Genomic DNA, 8385 nt, shown 5'->3' on the forward strand with positions numbered 1-8385 from the left:
AATTGAAACTTTCTGTAGCATTTGATATTGTGGATACTCCTCGTCTTCTTTCTTCTAGTTTAGACAATACTTTTCTTCTGACTCTTTTTCTATCTCAGTGAATGCTCTTCTGGGCATTCCTTCTGCTCCTTCACTGGATGGTGTTCCCCGAATTGTCATGTCTTTCTCCTCTCCTTCTGCATATAGTCCTCACTCACAGGGGTAATTTGTGATTCTCCACTGGATCTCTCTTTTTTTGACTTCTTTGAGCTGAAGATCATTTTTCTTCACTTAGTGTTCTACTTGGAAATTTCAGTTATTCCTCAACTTTAACAATTCCCTAATTAAATGAACCATCCCTCTTCTCCCTGACTCTGTTTTTCCCCTCATCCTTCATTTCTAAGTCTTGTCATCTGTAATTCCCAATATGTCCAGATCTGTAAATCTTTCCCTTGCCAATAATCCTATTACTATTGAACTAACCTAGATCTCATCATCTCTTGCTTGAACAAGTGCATCAGTTTGATAACTGATTTTCTTACCTTTATTCTTGTTATTTTCTTGACCATTAGTTATATGTGTCTGTAGTTATCTATTTTAAATTATTTTTTTTAAGATTTTATTTATTTATTTGACAGAGAGAGACATAGCGAGAGCAGGAACACAAGCAGGGGGAGTGGGAGAGGGAGAAGCAGGCTCTCCGCAGAGCAGGGAGCCCGATGCGGGACTCGATCCCAGGACCCTGGGATCATGACCTGAGCCGAAGGCAGACGCTTAACGACTGAGCCACCCAGGCGCCCTTAAATTATTTTTTTAGTCCTTATTTCAAACTATCTGTAACTCATGATAATATTGACTTCTTTCTCTTCTTATTACTCCTTCCAAAGCACAATTCCTCTTTCTGAGATCCCCATCAGAATGCAATAATACTCTCTTCAGTTTTCTTCTTAACTCTCTGCCTGTCCCTGTCATGTCTTTTTATATGCTTCTCTACACTTGCCAATTCCATAAATGTTGGTATTTCAAAGTCTCTGTCTTCATACCTATTTCCCTTTCATCCTATTTCTTCTACCTTGGGCAATCTCAAGTAGTCCTAAGGCTTCTTTGACCACCTCTTTGCTGGTGATTTCCAAATTTGTATTTCTAGAACATATTGAAATCACTTCCATTCTAGATTCTTTATCTCTATTTAAAGATTCCATAGGAATATTTTTTCCAGTTTAATATGTTCAAACTGAGCTCTTCATTTTCTTCCAAAGCATAACTCCTTCTGAGATCCCCATCAGAATGAAAATATAATCAGCCTTTGACTGCCAAGACAGAAATCTTGGCATTTTTCTTAATTCCTCCTTATCCCTCACTTCTCACATCAGCAAGTCCAGTCAGTTCTATCTCCTAAATATCTTTCCAAACTATACCCACTACCACCATCCTATTTAAGAAACTCTTATCTTTTACCAGGATTATTACAGCAGCCTCCTATCTGGTCTCCTTATTTCAGTTTAATCCCTCAAGCACCTGAGTGATCTTTCCAAGGTACAGATATGATTATGCTACCTTTATGCACAGATCTTTTTTGTAGATATGCATTGACCTCAGAATAAGGTCCCTAACATGGCTTAGAGAGCCCTTCACAAAATGTCTTCATCTCTCTCTTCAGCCCAGTCTCTTCCCATCTCCCACTTCCTACTCTAAGCCCTGGTCAGACTAATCTACTTTTGGTGCCTTGAATTCCATATGCTCTCTCTTGCCTTGGTACAATAGATTTGTATGTGCTACTTCCTTTGCCTAGTGCACTTTTCTATCCATATTCCCTTAATGTTTTACTCTGCTGATCTTTCAAATCTTAGTTTAGTTAATACTTATGGAGCCCTTTCCTTAACCTTGCAAGACTTGGTTAGGTGCCTTTTGGCACCTCACAGAGCACCTTCCACTTACTTCTCTAACAGTACTTAGTGTATGATGGTGTGCTTATATGCTTATCCACCCACTCTTCACTTGACTGTGAGTGCTTTGAGAGCCAGGGCTCTGTCATTTATCAGACAAAGCACCTGACACAAAATAGGTGCTCTGTAGGTGTTTGTGGAAAGAACGGGATGAGGTAGGAAATATGATTCAGATTTCTAATTATTTAAAAGTATAATTGCTCCTCATTATCTCTGAGATACTGCTCCTCATTTATACTGAGAGAAGCCAAGGACCATAGATCTAGATTGGCTGTTGTCAGTCTTATCTCCTGTCACACTCACATGGGTATCTGGCTCTTGTATATAAACCAAACATACAAGTCCCCCAACCATGCTGTGCTCTCTCCTGTGCTTTGAATCTTATCTTTCCTTTCTTCCTATTTGTGTTTTATATATGACTCCAAATTCTTCTTAAATGTCACTTCTTCTGCCTTTGCAGGATGGAGTTAAGTGCTCGTTTTTTTAAAGTACTTCTCCTACTGCCCTGTACACCCTGCTAATATAACCTTTATTCAATCATTTAATAATTTGCTTATATGTCTGTGTACCGCTACGTCATGAACTTCTGGGATATAGCATGGAACCTAGCACCCTGGGAATGGTAAGTGGTTAATAAATGCTCACTGGATCAACGAATGAGGAGGGCAACATTCTTCGAAGGGAAATAGCCCTTCAATCTAGGTCTAATCTCAAACCACAGAATTCTGACCTTTAAAATTAAAATAAAAAAGAACTCTAAGAATATGCCCTTAAAAATAATGGACGACATCTTATAGAGAAGAAAACCTTCTGAAACTGAAGACTACATAATATTTTTATTAGATCCTCCAGCCTCGTAACGTGGTAAGTAGAGTATCATCTCTGAAACACTCATGGGCAAGACACTATGCTAATAGCTTAACATAATTAATCTCATTTAATTCTCACAATTATAAGAAGTAGATTCAAGAATTATCCTTTATTAAGAATGAGGAAAATTAGGCCTAGAGTGGTTAAGTATCTTGCCTAAGGTCTCTCTGCTATTACTAGCAGAACTAGGACCCAGATATGACTATCTCTATAGGCACTACACCATATATGAAATGTCGTGGATCAAAAAGGACATTATGTTTTCTAAGGGACAGAATTTTTTTCTGGCAAATAGTTTGAAATATGATCCCCTATGACTTAAGCCCCAACCATTTTGTGTAATGGTCTTTAAAACAACCAGTGGAAGAATTTTCTATGGTTTGTGCGTACTCCAAAGCCTGGTAGGCAGCAATTACGATGATAAATAAAAGTATAGACCAAGTAAATTACTAATACTTATCTCCTTCATAGCACCTAGAATAGTGTGTCATTTCCCCTAATTAAAATTTGTTGAATTAATGCATAAATAAAACAAATACTATATAATATCTCCCTAGAACACTGTATTGCAAATGGAAAAGAAAATCCTAAGTAGAGTAATGGATAAAATACAAGCAATTTTTATAATATTGAGAGGAGAGTGAACTGGAAATCCTGTCCCACTGTCATTATAGCAGAGAGTCTATGTTTTATAGATAAGGCTTCTGGAGATCACAATTGCCTGCCAAGTATACCTAGGTGGACAGAGGGTTTAATCCACTGATAGAGCAAGGCGATATCAGGCTATAGAAATTTGAGTTGGATAGGAAGGCAGCTCTTCTTGTGTAATTGCCTTCAGAGCTTTGTCTGCTTTCTTTGGCTGCTGATTGGTTCCTCATATAGCACACAAAGGGGGAATTGGCAGATATTTTCATTTTTAGGCCACTCTCTGGCAATTAGATTTTGCCAAAATCACCTCAGTCTAGTAATAGAGGAAGCACTATCATATCTCCAAATATTTAACTATGGCACAAGTAATATTAGTTGGAATAGTAAGTAATAAAAAACTCTGCATTACAGGAAGTAGATTAGTGGTTACCAAGGGCTGGGAGGAGGGGGAAATGTGGAATTATCGCTTAATGGGTATAGAGTGTCTATTTGGGGTGATGAAAATTTGGGAAATAGACAGTGGTGATAGTTGTACAACATTATGAATGTAATTAATGCCACTGAATTGGATACTTAAAAATGGTTAAAACGTATATATTGTACGACAGTATAAAAAATTAATGATGTAACATGCCCCCAAACCACTGAATTGTAGCCTTTAAATGGATGAATTCTAGGATATGTGAATTGTAGGTCAGTAAAAGCTGTTTAAAAAGTAGCTCTGTGGGCGCCTGGGTGGCTCAGTTGGTTAAGCGACTGCCTTCAGCTCAGGTCATGATCCTGGAGTCCCAGGATCGAGTCCCGCATCAGGCTCCCTGCTCAGCAGGGAGTCTGCTTCTCCCTCTGACCCTCCCCCCTCTCATGTGCTCTCTCTCATTCTCTCTCTCAAATAAATAAATAAAATCTTTAAAAAAAAAAAAAGTAGCTCTGTATTAGTTTTCCCGGGCTTCCATGATAAATTATGACACACTGGGTGGCTTCAAACAACAAAAATTTACTCTTGCAGTTTGGAGACCAGAAGTCTGAAATTAAGATGTCAGTTGAACAGTGCTCCTTCTGAGACTGCAGGGAGAATCTTTCCATCCCTTTTCCTAGCTTCTGATGGCTCCTGACATTCCTTGGTTTATGGCTGCATCACACCAATCCCTGCCACCCAGTGTGTCATAATTTATAGACTTTACATTGTCTCTTCCTCTGTGTATCTTCTCTTCTGTCTCTTATAAAGGGCACTATATTTCATTTTGGGACTACTTGGATAATCCAGGTGATCTCATTTTGAGATCCTTAATTATATCTGCAAAGATCCTTTTTCCAAATAAAGTCATATTCACAGAATCTAGGACATGGATATGTTTGGAAGGGGGGCACCATTGAACCCACTAAAAGCTCAAACCCTATTGTAAACATTTACTATGGTGGCAGGCGCTAGTTACTGAGCATTTCTGCCTCCACTATTTAATTTTCAAAGCAAGCCTAAATGAAATAGGTACTGTTATTATCTACATTGAACAGATGGTATAACTGAGACTCAGAGAGATTAGATAATTTGCTCAAGGTCACACTGAAAGGAGCCAGAGTTGAGATGAAACACAGGGTGATCTCTGAGTCTATACTCCCAGCCCAGTAATGTGATTCTTCTTTAACCGCGGGGAGCGCATTGTGGGGGGCCTGATTTCTGTCTTGTTATTATTCACCATTTGTCATCTTCTTGTAAGGTTCAATAATTGTTGCAGCGAATATGAAGACCCTCTTGATCTCTCTCATGTGCTAAGAAAAGCCTTCTCATATGTATAAATTCTGGTTTTTCTCTGAGAGATAATAATTTAGATTTGGATTTGTCCAACTTTGATCTTAACATCTCTCTGAAAATCTCAATAAGAGCATAAATGTCATCTGATGAGATTTATAGAAGATGTATAAACAGCTCTAATTATATAATCGGGGGTTGGGGCATGTCTTATGTCAGAAAATCCTCAGCCAATTGTAAACCTTCCACTTTTTACTTCAGTTTTAGATGACATAGTAGCTCTGCCCCTCTAAAAAGAAGTTCAAAATCAAATATATCTAAGTGAACACTGTGTAAAAGAAATAACTGGAATAACTAGAGTTGGGTACCCTTTCTTTTTTTCCTAAATCACTTTTTATTAAGACAGCTTTTGAAAGCCATTTCTGTTAAAATTTACTGCAGTGGAGAACATGATACAACAATTATTGTATATAGAAGTCATCTTCAATTCTGAGGATAATACAGGATATTCAGGGCCTAGGACAATCACAATTTGGTTACTCCAAAGTATCTTGTCACAAAAGATTAATGATGGCTCTGTTTATCAATAGAGCACTTAGGAGTTCAGTTTCCACCATGCTAATATCCAAAGGAGCAGTACTTCATACTGTGGTTTTGTATTTCCTCTGTAAGTTTCATTTCCTTGCCTTTTCAATTTTCCTTTTTGACTAAATTAATTTTCATTGCTTTGTTTGGTCTTTTCCGGTTTAAATCTCAATTTTATGATCTGTCTCATGTCACAATCCATTGGAGCATTATTTAGTGCCACCTCCCCCCCCCACCCCGTTCCTGGCCATAGAATAGTGACAAAATGTCTTTGTTCTCTTATAGAATACAAAATGCTTGCTACACAGTATCCTTCATTTAGCGAGTTTTAATATCTTTTCCTAAACATTTCTTTATAAGTAATGGTCTTCTAAACTTGAAGGAAGAATTCAGTTTTACATAGGAAATGTTTACATAGGAAACAAACAAAAACAGGTGAGAAACAAACCTTTTTCAGAACAAAGATAAACAGTAAGTGATTAAAGCATTAGAAATTGTGCTGTGGCAACCTATACATGTCATCTAGAGGATTTGAAACTTCACCAGATAATCCAGTATTACCGATTATAGTTATCATATTTTACGTTTTATCTTTTACAGTTACATTTTCTAGTATAGGATTTCTCAACATTGGCACTATTGACATTTGGAACTGGATAATTCTTTGTTGGAGGGGTGTGTGTTGTGCTATATACACTATAGGGTGTTTAGCAGTGTCCCTGGCCCTAACCACCAGATACTCATAGCCCTCCCATTTCCAGCTGTGACAACCAAAATGTCTCCAGACATTGCCAAAAATGCCCGAGGAGCAAAATCACCACAGTGCTAAAGTGCAAGGACTTTGATGATAAGGGATGCTTTCAAGTGTGTGTATCTATGGAGGTTGAAATTTCTGGAGCCCAGGCAAAGATCATTTAGCCTTCACAATCATTCAAGTTCTTTTCATCTATATTGGTTGCTTCTAACCGTTAGAGGTAACTAGGGACCATACCCAGTCCAGCAATACTATCAGGTGTTGTTTTAATGATACCCAGTTTCAAGTCAAAATCTGGCACACAGACAAACATTGTTAATAACTAGGTGCATAACCAGTCATGCAACCTTTTTCTTGTGCTCAGTAAGGACTTTCCATTCTTTTAGACCCTTCAAAAAACCCCACTATGTGAAAGATTCATTTACATGGGGATGCATGCAGCAGAATCAGCAAGGCTACTGATTGGATCAGGCCACAAATTCCTCCATTTTCAGGGAAATAAACTTCTCAAAGCACTTCCATATCTAGAGTAATAATCCAAAAGCAATCAGTAGTGAGCTTATCAACAACAGTTTTCAACAAAGTGTTCTCCACAAAGCCACCTTTGTGGCTTTTCAACAATAAAAAGTAATTTTTAATATCCTTTATGTTAACTAAAAAACACTGTGACGGATTTATATAGTGATATTTGAAGCACTAATGCAGCCACCTCTGGAGTGTATACAACTGATTAAGAACCTTTAGGTGCTAATGAAACACCTGGAGAATGGATTCCTGATTAAGGTACTTCAAATGTTCAACTACTCTTACAGTGTAGACGAAAAGTTATTTTAAATAAATGATCATCACACAGTTGCTGCTGATGCACTGGAAAAAAAATTAAAATCATTGCACCCAAGCTTGAATAAAAGAAGTAGGGCTGGCCATATTGGGTGAAGGAGACCAGAAAACCAGAAGTCATTCCTTGAATTTTTTTGGAATGAATAAATCCTGGGATTCAAACATGTCTAGATTTCTTCTCAAACCTAGAAGGTAGGATCTAAATTATATTTGAAATAATTAAGAAAAAAGTATCTCTGTGTATGGAAAACATATGACAGTTCTCATCTCTCCAAGGTGGCACACCACATCGACACTTGTTGTTACATGGGTCTTCTCTGAGTTCTGTGTTATTAAATCTAGGTTCCTTTAGACCTTGGTAGTCTCCAACTTTGTGCTTTTTTCTCTTTATGATAATTATATTCTTCCCTTTATTTTTTTAAATTTTATTATGTTATGTTAAACACCATACATTACAGCATTAGTTTCTGATGTACTGTTCCATGATTCATTGTTTGCGTGTAACACCCAGTGCTCCATTCAATACGTGCCCTCTTTAATACCCATCACCAGGCTAACCCATCCCCCCACCCCCCTCCCCTCTAGAACCCTCTGTTTGTTTCTCAGAGTCCATAGTCTCTCATAGTTTGTCTTGCCCTCTGATTCCCCGCCTTCATTTTACCCTTCCTACTATCTTCTACTTTTTTTTTAACATATAATGTATTATTTGTTTCAGAGGTACAGGTCTGTGATTCATCAGTCTTACACAATTCACAGCGCTCACCATAGCATATACCCTCCCCAGTGTCTATCACCCAGCCACCCCATCCCTCCCACCCCCCACCACTTCGGCAACCCTCAGTTTGTTTCCTGAGATTAAGAATTCCTCATATCAGTGAGATCATATGATACATGTCTTTCTCTGTTTGACTTATTTCGCTCAGCATAATACCCTCCAGTTCCATCCACGTCATTGCAAATGGCAAGATTTCATTCCTTTTGATGGCTGCATAATATTCCATTGTGTGTGTGTGTGT

Source organism: Leptonychotes weddellii, chromosome 7 (assembly GCF_054177405.1).
Source record: "Leptonychotes weddellii isolate Sample4059 chromosome 7, ASM5417740v2, whole genome shotgun sequence".
Lineage (NCBI taxonomy): Eukaryota > Metazoa > Chordata > Mammalia > Carnivora > Phocidae > Leptonychotes > Leptonychotes weddellii.